A 14,319-nucleotide genomic window follows, 5' to 3' on the forward strand; every position below is an offset into this window, starting at 1 on the left:
TCCCTAAAACCTGCAGTCCTCCTTGTTTCATCCTGTTTCTGCCTCCCAAGTACTGGAATGCGGCACCATGCCGCATTTTTTTTTTTAACTTGGATTATTAATTTTGTAATGTGGAGCAAAGTACATGTTTGGTCTCTTGAAGCCAGGTGTGGAGCAAAGTACATGTTTGGTCTCTTGAAGCGAGGTGTGACAACACATGATTATAATCCCAATACTTGAGAGATTGAGACAAGAAGATCACAGGTTCAAGGGCAGTCTCAGCAATTTAGTGAGACCATGTTTCAAAATAAAAAATAAAAGTCGGGTGTGGTGGCGCACGCTTGTAATCCCAGCATTTGGGAGGCTGAGACTGGAGGATGACAGTTTGCAGACAGCCTCAGCTACTTAGTAAGGCCCTCTGCAACTTAGACCCTGTTTCAAAATAAAGAATAAAAAATAGGGCAGGGGATGTAGCTCAGGTTGAATGCCCCTGGGTTCCATCCCCAGACCCCCCCACACACACACACACACAAAAAGTAAGTAAAAAAAAAAGGATTGGGGGTGTAGCATGGTTTAATCCCTAGTGCCAGTAAATAAATAAGTATTGATTAGTTGGATGTGAAGGAGAATGAGGACTGTCGGCTAACTCCCAGGTTTCTGCCTTAAGAAGTTTAATGGTGATATTGTTTGCCAAGGCAAGGACGAAACACTGGGAGTCTAGGTTTGGACATTCTAGTTGGGAACTTCTTAATTGACATGTTTCGGGTCTAGAGCTCAGAAGGAAGATCTGAGCCAGAGACGGTTTTGGGAATCTTCCCAGGAAGGATGTTGATTTTAGAAACAGATAAGGCAAGCTACGATAGGAGGCTTGAGGTAGGAGGATCGCAGGTTTCAGAAAAGCCTCAGCAACCTAGTGAGACCCTGTTTGAAAAGAAAAAATGAAAAGGGTTGTGGGTATAGCTCGGAGGTAGAATGCCCCTAGATTCAATTCCCAGTACCAAGGAGGGAGGGCAACTAAGATTAGCCAGAGATGTAGGTAGAAAGGTAGGAGAAATAGCATCTTTTCATATTATCACCAACAGAAGTATTTCATATTGATTGATTGGTTGATTGTGTGGTACTGGGAATTGAACCCAGAGGCATTCTGCCTCCGAGCTATACCCTAGACTGATTTTTTCTTTCTTTTTTTTTTTCTGATTTTATTTCTTATTTGAAAACGGTCTCACTAGGTTGCTGAGAACCCTACGGCTTGAACCTGTGATCCTCCTGTCTCAGCCTCCCAAGGATTATAAGTGTGTATCACCACACCTAGCTTGGTATTTTACTTTTATTTTTTATTTTTTTATTTTTTATTTTTTGCAGATCTGGGGATGGAACCTAGGTGCATTCAACCTTTGAGCTACACCCCCTGCCCTATTTTTTATTCTTTATTTTGAAACCGGGTCTCACTAAGTAGCTGAGGCTGTCCGCGAACCGCGATCCTCGGGTCTCAGCCTCCCGAATGCTGGGATTACAAGCATGCGCCACCGCGCCCAGCTGGTATTTTACTTTTAAATATGGTATCAGAGCCGGGTGCGGTGGCGCATGCTTGTAATCCCAGTACTTGGGAGGCTGAGACAGGAGGATCAAAGGTTTGCTGCCAGCCTCCACAATTTAGTGAGACCCTGTTTCAAAATAAAGAATAAAAAATAGGGCTAAGGGTGTAGCTCATTGCCCCTGGGTTCAATCCCCAATAGAGGAAAAAAATGTGTTAACAGATAAGGGGACCAAAAGAATAGACTTTAAGGAATGACGGAACAAAGGACTAACTCTTCAAGGCATTTTCTCTTGGCTGGATGGATATTTTAAATTCATGAATGTTGAAAATAAAATTCTTCAAAGCATTTTTTTGGAGTACATTTCTAAATATGGTTTGTGTCATTCTGAACTAAAAACATGTAAATGGTTGGGCTTTGAATTTCATAGACAGCAACTTAACTAATCCGCCTAAAGAATTTTCTATAATGTCTCAAAATTATCAAGGGTAGCTATGAGTTTACATTATTTGAGTTGGACAGGAAAGAACATTTTCTGTGTGTGCTTCTGAAGGGAGAATTGTTTATGGAGTTGTTCAGATTCATCTTTATACTTTTATAATAACTTTATTGAAGTATAATTCACATACCATACAATTCAATTTGTTTGTTTTGTGGTACTGGGGATTGAACCCAGGGATGTTTTATCTCTGAGTTATACCTTCAGACCTTTTTTTCTCTTTTTGTGGTACCCTGGGGCATTCTACCTTTGAGCTACACCAGCAGCCCATCTGTGTCAATTTCCCAAGAACTTGGATTAAAATCCTGTGCCACCCTGCCTGGCCCCCCCCCCTTTTTTTTTTTAAACAGGGTTTCATTAAATTGCTGAGGGTCAAGCCTGGCGTGGTGGCTCACACTTGTAATCCCAACATTCGGGAGGCTGAGACTGGAGGATCTCAGTTCGCGGACAGCCTCAGCTACTTAGTGAGGCCCTCTGCAACCCTGTTTCAAAACAAAGAACAAAAAATTGGGCAGGGGGTGTAGCTCGGGTTTCATCCCCAGACCTGCAAAAAAAAAAAAAAAAAAAATAGTGCTGAGGGTCTCAATATATTACTGAGGCTGGCCTTGAATCTGTGATCCACCTGTCTTAACCTCCCATATACTAGATCAGTTCAATTATTTTTACGGAACTGGGGGTTGAACCCAGGGATATTCTACTTTTGAGCTATGCCCGCAGCCTAACTTTTTATTCTTTATTTTGAAACAGAGTCTTATTAAGTTAAAGAGGGCCTCACGAAGTAGCTGAGGCTGGCCACAAACCTGCTATTCTTCTATCTCAGCCTCCCAAGTACAGAGATTATAGTGTGCACCACCATGCCTGGCTGGTCTTCAGTTTATTCAGTTATCCAGCCATTAAACTACAAGTAATTTTAGAGTATTTTCATCACCCCAAAAAGAAATCCTTTAACAATTAGCAGTTACGCCTTATTTTTCCCATCTATCCCCACCCCAGCTTTAAGCAACTTAATCTACTTTCCATTTAAAAGAATTTGTCTAATTTGGGCATTTCATATTAATTGATTCATATAACACGTAGCCTTTTGAGTCTTTTTTAAAATTGATCTTGTTTTCAGTGTTCAGGTTATAATAGCATGCATTGACACAGCGTGTGTGTTAGTGTTACTGGAGATTGAACCCAGGGGTATTCCACCTCCCAAGCTACATCCCCAGCACCATTTTATTTTTATTTTGAAACAAGGTCTCACTAGTTTGATGGTAGTCTCACTATTTTACTTTTTTTTTGAAACAGGGTCTTACTAGATTGCTAAGAGTTTTGCTACATTGCTGAAGCTGTCCTTGAACCTACAATTCTTCTGTCTCAGCACTCCTCCCAAGTATCCAAGTATTGTGATTATCATGCACAGCCATTTAATTCATCATTAAGGCTAAGTAATATTCCATTGTATGGTTACACCACCTTTTTTTTTTTTTTTTTTTGTCCATTTTTTGGTTGACAGTTGTTTCCAGTTTCCATGAATAATGCTCTGGACATTCACATACACATTTTTGGTAGACATATGTTGTTCATAGAAATGGAATTGCTTGGTCCTATGGTAATTCTATATTCAACCTATTGAGGAACTGCCAGATTGTTTACCAAAGCAACTACCCCATTTTATATTCCTATGAGCAATGCATAAGGATTCCAATTTTTTCATATCCTTCCCAACACTTTTTTTTTTTTTGCAGGTCTGGGGATGGAACCCAGGGGCATTTGACCTTCAAGCTACACCCCCTGATCTATTTTTTATTCTTTATTTTGAAACAGGGTCTCGCTAAGTTGCGAAGGGCCTCACTAAGTAGTTGAGGCTGTCTGCAAACCGCGATCCTCTGGTCTCAGCCTCCCGAATGCTGGGATTAACACGCGTGCGCCACCACACTTGGCTTTTTTCCTTTATTTATTTATTTATTTATTTATTTATTTATTTATTTATTTATTGTGGTACTGGGGGTGGAACCCAGGGGATTTTCTACCTCCAGGCTATAATCCCAGACCTATTTTATACTTTATTTGGAAACAGGGTCTCACTAAGTTGCTGAGAGCCTCACTAAGTAGCTGAGGCTGGCTTTGAACCTGTGTGATCCTCCTGTCTCAGCCTCCCAAGCACTGGGATTACAAGTGTGTGCCACCACACCTGGCCTCCCCCACCCCTTTAAAAAAGTTCTCACTAAGTTAGGGAAGGCTTCACTAAGTTGCTGAGGATGGCCACGAACCTGCAATCCTTCTGCCTTGGCCTTCCAAGTGCTGGGATTACAGGCATGTACCACCAGGTTTGCCTCAGAGAGTAGTTTCAAAATCTCTTCAGTCAGTAGACAAACAGAGAAAATGGAGTGGAAAGCAGTCCTGTTGCTCACAATGGTATGTTATAAAGGATCTTTGTTTCAAGACAACAGGGGACCTAGCTAAACAGACTCCTGTACTTACCTGACATTCTTCCCAAATCTCTGTGACATAATACTAGACATTCACAAGGTAATCACAGTATAACAGTGAATCTGAGGGCAACAATCTATTTAGGAAAGGGCCACTTTCTACAAGATGGAGAGGAAGCATGGACAGTTGTATTAACAAAAGCAGAACAAATACAGAGCAGAGATGGCTGCTTCCTAGATCATGTAGAGCCAAAAGAAGTCAGAAAGAGCCCATTTGCCAGCAGGACCTAGATAAATGCCCAGCTTTCAGAGAGCAGTTATAGAAATCAGGAATGGAAAACAGGCTTTAGTCCTGTCTATTTCCTGTTCTTGATACACTGAATTAGCCAACTCCCATTAAAGGCAACAGGATCCTTAGAAAAACAGGATCCTCCTGCCAATTACCTGTATAAACAACCTAGTACACTTCATTGATAAGGATCATCACACAGTGAAAGTAAATTAAGAAGAGTAGGCCAGGAGTGGTGGCGCATGCTTGTAATCCCAGCATTTGGGAGGCGGAGACCGGAGGCTGACGGTTTGCAGAAAGCCTCAGCTACTTAGCAAGGCCCTTTGCAACTCAGTGAGACCCTGTTTCAAAAAATAAAAAAGACTGAAAATAGGACCGGGGGTGTAGCTCAGAGGTACAGTGCCCCTGGGTTCTAGCCTCGGTATAGCAAAAAAAAAAAAAAAAAAAAAAAAAAAAAAGAGGAAAGAGGATAATTAAGAGGAAAAGCAAGCTGGGCGTGGTGGCACATGCTTGTAATCCCAGCATTTGGGAGACTGAGACCATAGGATTGCGGTTTGTGGACAGCTCAGCTACTTAGTGAGGCCCTCCACAACTTAGACCCTGTTTTAAAATAAAGAATATAAAAATAGGGCAGGGGGTGTAGCTTGGAGGTCAAATGCCCCTGGGTTCCATCCCCAGACCTGCACAAAAAAAAAAAAAAAGGAAAAGCAAAGCCAGGTGTGGTGGCCCATGCTTGTAATCCCAGCATTGGGGAGGCTGAGATAGGAGGATTGTGGTTCGTGGACAGCCTTAGCTACTTAGGCCCTTTGCAACTCAGTGGGACCCTGTTTTAAAATAAAGAATTTTAAAAAATATATAGGGTTGGGAATATAGCTCAGAGGTAGAATGCCTCTGGGTTCCAACCCCAGTACTGCCAAAAAAACAACCTCCCCCCCAAAAAAAAGAAACACCTGAAAGCAAGTTTGGTGACATTTACCTGTAATCTCAGCTACTCAGGGCGCTGAGGCAGCAGAATTGCAAGTTTGATGTCAGCCTTGGCAATTTAGTGAGATTCTACCTCAGAATAAAATGAAGTACAATGTTGTGGCATATGCCTGCAATCCTAGTACTTGGGACTATAAGACAGGAGGATCACAGGTTCAAGGCCAGTGGTAATTTTTTTTTTTGGGGGGAGAGGGCTTGGGAATAGAACCCAGGGGCATTTGACCTCTGAGCTCTACCCTGTGCCCTATTTTTTACTCTTTATCTTGAAACAGGGTCTCACTAAGTTGTAGAGGGCCTGATTGAGTAGGTGAGGCTGTCTGGGAACCACGATACTCTGGTCTCAGATACTCCCGTCTCAGCCTCCCGAATGCTGGGATTATAAACCTGTGCCACCACGCCCAGCTAAGGCCAGTGGTAACTTAATGCTGGGATTATAAACCTGTGCCACCACGCCCAGCTAAGGCCAGTGGTAACTTAATGAGACACTTTTAAAACAAAAAGCGCTGGGGTTTTGTAGTTCTCTGGTAATAATGCTTCTACCCCATTCAGTTCCCACTATCACAAAATTAATTAAAATGAAGAACACAAAGCTGGTGTGGTGGCCCAGTTTGTAATCCCAGCATTTGGGAGTCTGAAGACAGGAAGATTGAGGTTCAGGGACAGCCTCAGCTAATACTTAGGCCTTTTGCAACTCTGAAACCCTGTTTCAAAATAAAAAATAGGGCTGGGGGTGTAGCTTGGAGGTAGAATGCCCCTGGGTTCCATCTCTAGTACCACACACACACACACACACACACACAAAGAAAAATAGCAGCATAAGTGGTTGAGTACGGTTTAATCTCCAGAACCACACAAACACACCCAAAAAAAAAAAAAAAACTTACTGATTTTGACTGGCATTCTTAGATTTGAAAGTGTAGCACCTCCTTAAAAGCAAAGTAAGGCATGGTGGCACACACTTATAATCCCAGTACTTGGGAGGCCAAAACAGGATTACAGGTTTGAGGCAGCCTCAATAATTTAGCAAGACCTGTGTCAAAAAGGGCTAAGGATGTAATTCAGGGATAGATTGTCCCTGGGTTCATTCCACGGCTCCTAAATGAACAAAATTGATCCGGGCATGGTGGTGCACACTTTTAATACCAGCATTTGGGAGGCTGAGACAGGAGAATTGTGGTTTGTGGACAGTCTCAGGTACTTAGGCCCTTTGCAACAACTCAGAGAGACCCTGTTTTATTTTATTTATTTATTTATTTATTTATTTATTTATTTATTTATTTATTTATTGTGGAACTGGGGTTCCTGGAAGCCCTTCTACCTCTGGCTACACTCCCACGGGCTACACTTCCAGACCTATTTTTATACTTTTTTATGTGGAAACAGGGTCTCTTAAGCCAGCAAGGCTGGCTTCAAACCTACGAGATCCTCCTGTCTCTGCCTCCCAAGCGCGGAGGTTACAAGTGTGTGCCATCATGCCCGGCGAGACCCTGTTTTAAAAAAAAATAAAAATAGGGCTGGGGGTGTAGCTCGGAGGTAGAATGTTCCTGGTTTCCATCCCCAGATCTGCAAAAAAAACCCAAAACAAACAACTACAACAACAACAAAACACACAAAATTGTTCTCTAGCTGAGGGTACATTTGGGTAGATCACTCTTCTACCACCTGCAAAAACCTTGGGTTCAATCCCCAGCAAAAATACACAGCCAGCCAGGCGTGGTGGTGTATGCTTGTAATCCTAGCATTTGGGAGGCTGAGACAGGAGGATCACGGTTTGCAGACAGGCTCAGCTACTTAGGCCCTTTGCAACTCAGGGAGACCCTGTTTGTTTGTTTGTTTGTTTGTTTGTTTATTTTGGTGGTACTAGGGGTGGAACTTAGAGGCTTTCTACCTCCAGGCTATACTCCCAGACCTTTTTCTATTTTATTTGGAAACGTCTCACTAAGTTGCTGAGAGCCTCACTAAGTCGTTGAGGCTGGCTTCGAACCTGTGCGATCTTCCTGTCTCAGCCTTCCAAGTGCAGGGATTACAAGCATGCGCCACCACGCCCGGCTTTGACCCTGTTTTAAAATAAAGAATAAAGGGCCGGGCGTGGTGATGCATGCTGGTAATCCCTGTGCTTGGGAGGTTGAGACAGGAGTATCACACAGGTTCGAAGCCAGCCTCAACTACTTAGTGAGGCTCTCAGTGACTTAATGAGACCCTGTATCCAAATAAAATATAGGTCTGGGAGTATAGCCTGGAGGTAGGAAGCTCCTGGGTTCCACCCCCAGTACCACCCCCCCCCAAAAAAAAAAGAATAAAGAATAGGGCTGGGCGTGTAGTTTGGAGGTAGAATGCCTCTGGGTTCCACTCCCTATACCGCACACACACACACACACACACACACACACACACACACACACTTGTTCTCTATATTCACAAATCTTAGTTATCACTTGTATCAGCATTTTCACTTCTATAATCCAAAATGACTGACCCCCCCAATTTAGAAGAAGGAAGATTTATTTGCTTATATTTTTGAGAATTAGATGTTTAGTCTATGTCAGGCCAGGTGTGCAGACCTCAGATTTGCCGCTTGGAAGTAGGAGAGTGCTAGGCTCAGATCTCAGAGGAGGTGGAGGTAAAATCTTGTGTCAGGTGCAAGGCCCAGATCTCCTCCACAACCAATCCCTGTGTCCAACATTGCTACCTTGTTTCCATGAGGATTACTCTTTAAGTCAAATGGGAAAATGTGGTTAAATCAGGGAACTGAATTTCTCTTTGTAGCTACTTAGTCTGCTTATGTTGAAACTAGATATCAGGAAGCATGTATGCTTCCTGCCCTACTATAGGTAAATTTCTATTTGGTTCAGGGATTGAACCATACAGAAATCTTATATTTAACAGGATATTTGTCAGTAACTTTTTTTTTTTTTTTTTTTTTTTTTGCAGGTATGGGGATGGAACCCAGGGGGTATTCAACCTCCAAGCTACATCCCCTGCCCTTTTTTTTATTCATTATTTTGAAACTGGGTGTCACTGAGTTGCAAAGGGTCTCACTAAGTAGCTGAGGTTGACGAACCGTGATCCTCCAGTCTCAGCCTCCCGAATGCTGGGATTACAAGCGTGAGCCACCATGCCCAGCTTGTCAGTAACTTTTTCTAGGCAAAAACAAGGCCTGCTTAATTTCATTTGTTTTGTGGAAATAATAACAATGGCATCAAACATTTAGTGCTTAATATGTTAAAGACATTATTTTATGGTTTTTTGTTTTGTTTTGTTTTTTGGTGGTACTGGGGTTCCTGGAAGCCCTTCTATCTCTGGGCTACACTCCCAGACCTATTTTATATTTTTGAAACAGGGTCTCTTACGCCAGCACGGCTGGCTTCAAACCTGTGTGATCCTCCTGTCTCTGCCTCCCAAGCGCGGGGATTACAAGGTGTGCCACCATGCCCAGCTATTTTATGTTTTTTATTTGTAAACTCAACAAGTGGTTGCTGTAATTGTAAAATGTCCCTGCTTTACAGATGATGAATCTGAGTCAGAGAGAGGTTAAGGAACTTGCCAAGAGCACATAGCTGGTGAATGGCAGAGCCAGGATCCAACAGACTCCCAAAGTCATTTTCATACATACTTCAGTACCCTATCTCTAAAGGGAAGAGCTTCAGATTTTTCAGGATCGTTGACATATTTCTTATTTCGCCACTTTGGGATATAAGAAAACTCTCTTATCTTCATCTAGTTTCAGGAATGGTTGTTGTTTGAAATAGACATTGCTAACGACTGGTTACAGAAATTAATGCTTTAAATGATAACATTGTGATGGGGATTGGGGTCCAAGATCAGTTTCTTTTTTCTTTCTTTTGTTTTTTGCATTATTGGAGATTTGTATCCAGCAGCCCTTCACCACTGAGCTTGCTTGCTTGCTTGCTTGCTTTTTTTCTTCTTTCTTTGATACTGGGATTTGAACCCAGGGTCATTCTACCTCCGAGTTATACCTCCAGCCCTATTTTTTATGCTTTTTTTTTTTTTTTTTTTTTTTGCTTTTTTTTTTTGTTTTTTTGGCAGTACTGGGGATGGAACTCAGAGGCATTCTACCTCTGAGTTACACCCCCAGCCCTATTTTTTACTCTTTATTTTCTTTCTCAGCCTCCCAAGTACTGTAATTACAAGCTTGCGCCACTATGCCTGGCTTGTTTTTTTTTTTTGTTGTTGTTGTTGTTTTTTTTGGTGGCACTGGGGATGGAACCCTTGCACCTCCGGGCTACACTCCCAGACCTATTTTATATTTTATTTGGAAACAGGTTCTCTTAAGCCAGCTAAGGCTGGCTTCAAACCTGTGCGATCCTCCTGTCTCCGCCTCCCAAGCTTGGGGATTACAAGTGTGCGCCACCATGCCCGGCTGTATTTTTTTATTTTGAGAGAGTATTTCGTTTCTTCTTTTTTTCTTTTTCTTTTTCTTTCTGTTGTGTGTGTGTGTGTGTGTGTGTGTGTGTGTGTGTGTGTGTGTGTAACTAGAAGTTGAACCCAGGAGCATTCTACCTCTGAGCTACATCACCATCCCTATTTATTATTATTATTTTTTTTTTTGCAGTACTAAGTATTGAACCCAGAGACATTCTACCTCTGAGCTACACCCCCAGCCCTATTTTTTATTTTTGTTCTTTTTGTGTGTGTGTGTGGTACTGGGGGTGGAACCCAGAGGCTTTTCTACCTGTGGGCTATACTCCCAGACCTATTTTATATTTTTATTTGGAAACAGTGTCTCACTAAGTTGTTGAGAGCCTCACTAAGTAGCTGAGGCTGGCTTCGAACCTGTGGGATCCTCCTTTCTCAGCCTCCCAAGCGCTGGGATTGCAAGCATGCGCCACCATGCCCGGCTCTTATTTTTTAATTTTGAAACAGGGTCTCACTAATTTGCAAGAGCCTCACTAAGTAGTTAAGGCTGGCTGTGAACCTGTGATCCTCCTGTTTCAGCCCCCCAAGTACTGGGATTTACAAGCGTGCGCCACTACACCTGGCTGAGACGGTATTTTTTTCTAAATTGCCCAAGATGGTATTGAACTTGCACTTGTAATCTTCCTGCCACATCTTTCCATGTAGCTGGGATTACAGGTGTGTGCCATGCTTGGGTTTGAGTTGAGTTTTAATCTTTTGGAAACCTTGGAAAATTATTATATTTTTGGAAAGATGTGACTTAAACTACTAAAATGGTATTTTCGGCTTTGTGTTTGAGAATTTTAGGTAGTGTTAAACCTTATGAATACATTACTTGACTCTTACCAGGCTTGGCTATGCTAAGTTCTGCGGGCTTCACAATGTGTATTTATTTCCATGCAGTATGAATAGTGGATTCATAAATTGTGAATGTCTGCCCAGTTAAAATTCTTTTAAGAAAATATGGAAAAGAAATGCCCTTAAATGGATTGAACATATTTTAGCCTTTCGGTCTGAAAATATGGACGGAGGAAACATTTGAAAAACATTCAGACAGCATTGAGAAGCATTTTATTTTAAAAAATAAAAGGGAGCCAGGTATGGTGATGCACTTCTATAATCCCAGCACTTGGGATGCTGGTGGATAGCAGGTTTCAGGTCAGCCTCAGCAATTTAGTGAGGCCCTGTTTCAAAATTAAAATTAAAAGAGGGCTGGGGACATAGCTCTGAGTTCTGAGAATGCCCCAGGGTTCAATCCCCAGTACCACAAAACAGACAAATAAGTAAAAGGGCCAGATGTGGTAGCAAACACCTGTAATTTTAAATATTGGGAGGCTGACACAGGAGGATAGCAGGTTGAGGCCATCCTCAGCAACTTATTGAGACCATTTTTTTAAAAAATGGTGGAGCCAAGGATGGTGGTGTATGCTTGTAATCCCAGTACTTGGGAGGCTGAGACAGGAGGATCGCACAGGTTAGAAGCCAGCCTCAGCTACTTAGTGAGGGCTTTAGCAATTTAGTGAGACCCTGTTTTCAAGTAAAGTATAAAATAGGTCTGGGAGTATAGTCCGGAGGTAGCAAAGCTCCTGGGTTCTACCCCCAGTATCACACACACACACACACACAAAATGGAGGAAGCTGGGTGTAATGACTCAGGTTTGTAATCCCAGTTTTGGGAGGCTGAGATAGGAGGATCACAGGTTCAAAGCCAGTCTTGACAATTTAGTGAGACCCTCCACAACTTAGTGAGACTCTATTTTCAAATAAAAAAAATCGGGTTAAGGGTTTAGCTGAGAGATAGAATGCCTCTGGGTTCAATCTCCAGTGCTACCAAAAAAGAAAAAGAAAAGAAAAATAAAGAAATGGGGGAGCAGAGGGACAGGGATGTGGCTCAGTGGTAGAAAGCCCCTGGGTTTAATCTCTAATACAAAAAAAAAAAAAACACCAAAACAAAGAAAACAATAATAAAAGATTTAATCAACTGGTTTTTGTTGTTGTTGTTGTGTTTTTTTTTTTTTTTTTTTTTGGTGGTACTGGGCTTCCTGGAAACCCTTCTACCTCTGGGCTACACTGCCAGATGCCTATTTTTTATATTTTTATTTGGAAACAGGGTCTCTTAAACCAGCAAGGCTGGCTTCAAACCTGCACCATCCTCCTGTCTACCCATCCCAAGCGTGGGGATTACAAGCGTGCACCACCACGCCCGGCTAATCAGCTGTTTTTATACTTGTATGTGTGTGCACGCACGTATCTTAAACACTTTATTTTAGAAATCTTCAATCATGTACATTAGGCTGAGTAAAGTGGCACATGATTGTAATCCCAGTACTTGGAAGGCTGAGACAGTTGGATCGCGGTTCCCAGACAGCCTCAGCTACTTAGTGAGGCCCTCTGCAACTCAGTGAGACTCTGTTTCAAAGTAAAGATAAAAAATAGGGCCGGGGGTGTAGCTCAGAGGTAGAATGCTCCTTGATTCAATCCTTAGTACCGCTAAATAAAGAAATATAATAATAATTAATAATAATAAGCCGGGTGTGGTGGCTCATGCTTGCAATCCCAGCATTCAGGAAGGCAGGGACCAGAGGATCGCGGTTCGCAAATAGCCTTAGCTACTTAGCCAAGCCGTTCGCAATTCAGTGAGAATCAGTTTAAAAAAAAAAAAAATGCTGGGCGTGGTGACGCACGCTTGTAATCCCTGCACTTGGGAGGCAGAGACAGGAGGATCGCACAGGTTCAAAGCCAGCCGCGTGAGCTGGCTTAGGAGACCCTGTTTCCAAATTTAAAAAATGTAAAAATAGGTCTGGGAGTGTAGCCCGGAGGTAGAAGGGCTTCCAGGAACCCCGGTGCCACTAAAAAAATAAAATAAAATAAAAGACACATAGTGCTGGAGGTGTATCTCGGAGGTAGAATACCCCTGGGTTCCATCCCCAGTACTGCAAAAAATAATAATAAGATGGGGCTGGAGGTATAGCTCAGAGGTTGAATGGCCCTAAGTTCAATCTTCAGTACCACATAAATGAATGAATAAATAAATAGAATAAGCTGGGTGTGGTGGCACATGCCTGTAATCCTAGTTTAAGGACAGTCTTAGTAAGTAGTGAGACTTATCAACCTAGTAAGACCATGTATCAAAATAGAAATAAAACAGGGTTGGGGATGTAGCTCAGAGGTAGAATGCTTCTGGGTTCAATCCCTGATATCACACACACAAAAAAAAATAGGGCTGTTAGTATAGTTCAGAGGTAGAATGCCCTGGTTCAATTTCTAATGCCACAAAACCAAAACAATCATAAACATTATAGCAAATAATAGGATGAAACTAAAGTATTCATCACTCAACTTGCAAGAGTATTTTGTGAGGGGAAATTATGATCACTGCCATGAAAACGACACCATGAATAGGTGTTACCCTTTTCTCTGCATATTGTATCTTGGCAAAATCCCATGTCAGAAGGATAGAACTTGAATAATGTTTAAGTCCTATGGTGTTTGCTTGATTTCAGACCTATCTAAAAGATTAGTACAGGAACATCAGATCTGTTAATAAGTTAAAAACAGTATTCATCGTTTCTTTTTTATTTTGTGGTACAGGGGATTGAACCCAGGGACATTCTACCTCTGAGCTACACCCCCAGCCCTTTTTAATTTTTTTATGTCAAAACAGGGTCTTACTAAGATGCTGAAGTTCTTGCTAAGTTGCTGAGGCTGGCCTTGAACCTGCCATTCTCCTGTCTCAGCCGCCTAGGTATTGGGATTACAGGCACAGGCTACCACTCCTGGCTCATCCTAGGGTTGGTTTTGTTTTGTTTTGTTTTGTTTGTTGTTGTTGTTTTGTACTGGGAATGGAACCCAGGGGCATTCTTTTTTTTTTTTTTTTTTTTGTGGCTTGTGTGTGTGTGTAGGGGGGTGGAAGCCAGGGGCTTTCTACCTCCGGGCTATACTCCCAGACCTATTTTATACTTTATTTGGAAACAGGGTCTCACTAAGTTGCTGAGAGCCTCACTAAGTAGCTGAGGCTGGCTTCGAACCTGTGCGATCCTCCTGTCTCAGCCTCCCAAGCGCAGGGATTACACGCGTGCACAACGGGTGTACCACCACGCCTGGCTTTTTACCCAGGGCCATTCTACCTCCGAGCTACACACCCAGCCCTATTTTTTATTCTTTATTTTTTGAAACAAGGTCTCACTGAGTTGCAAAGGGCCT

This window comes from Muscardinus avellanarius (genome assembly GCF_963383645.1).
Source record: "Muscardinus avellanarius genome assembly, chromosome: 10".
NCBI lineage: Eukaryota > Metazoa > Chordata > Mammalia > Rodentia > Gliridae > Muscardinus > Muscardinus avellanarius.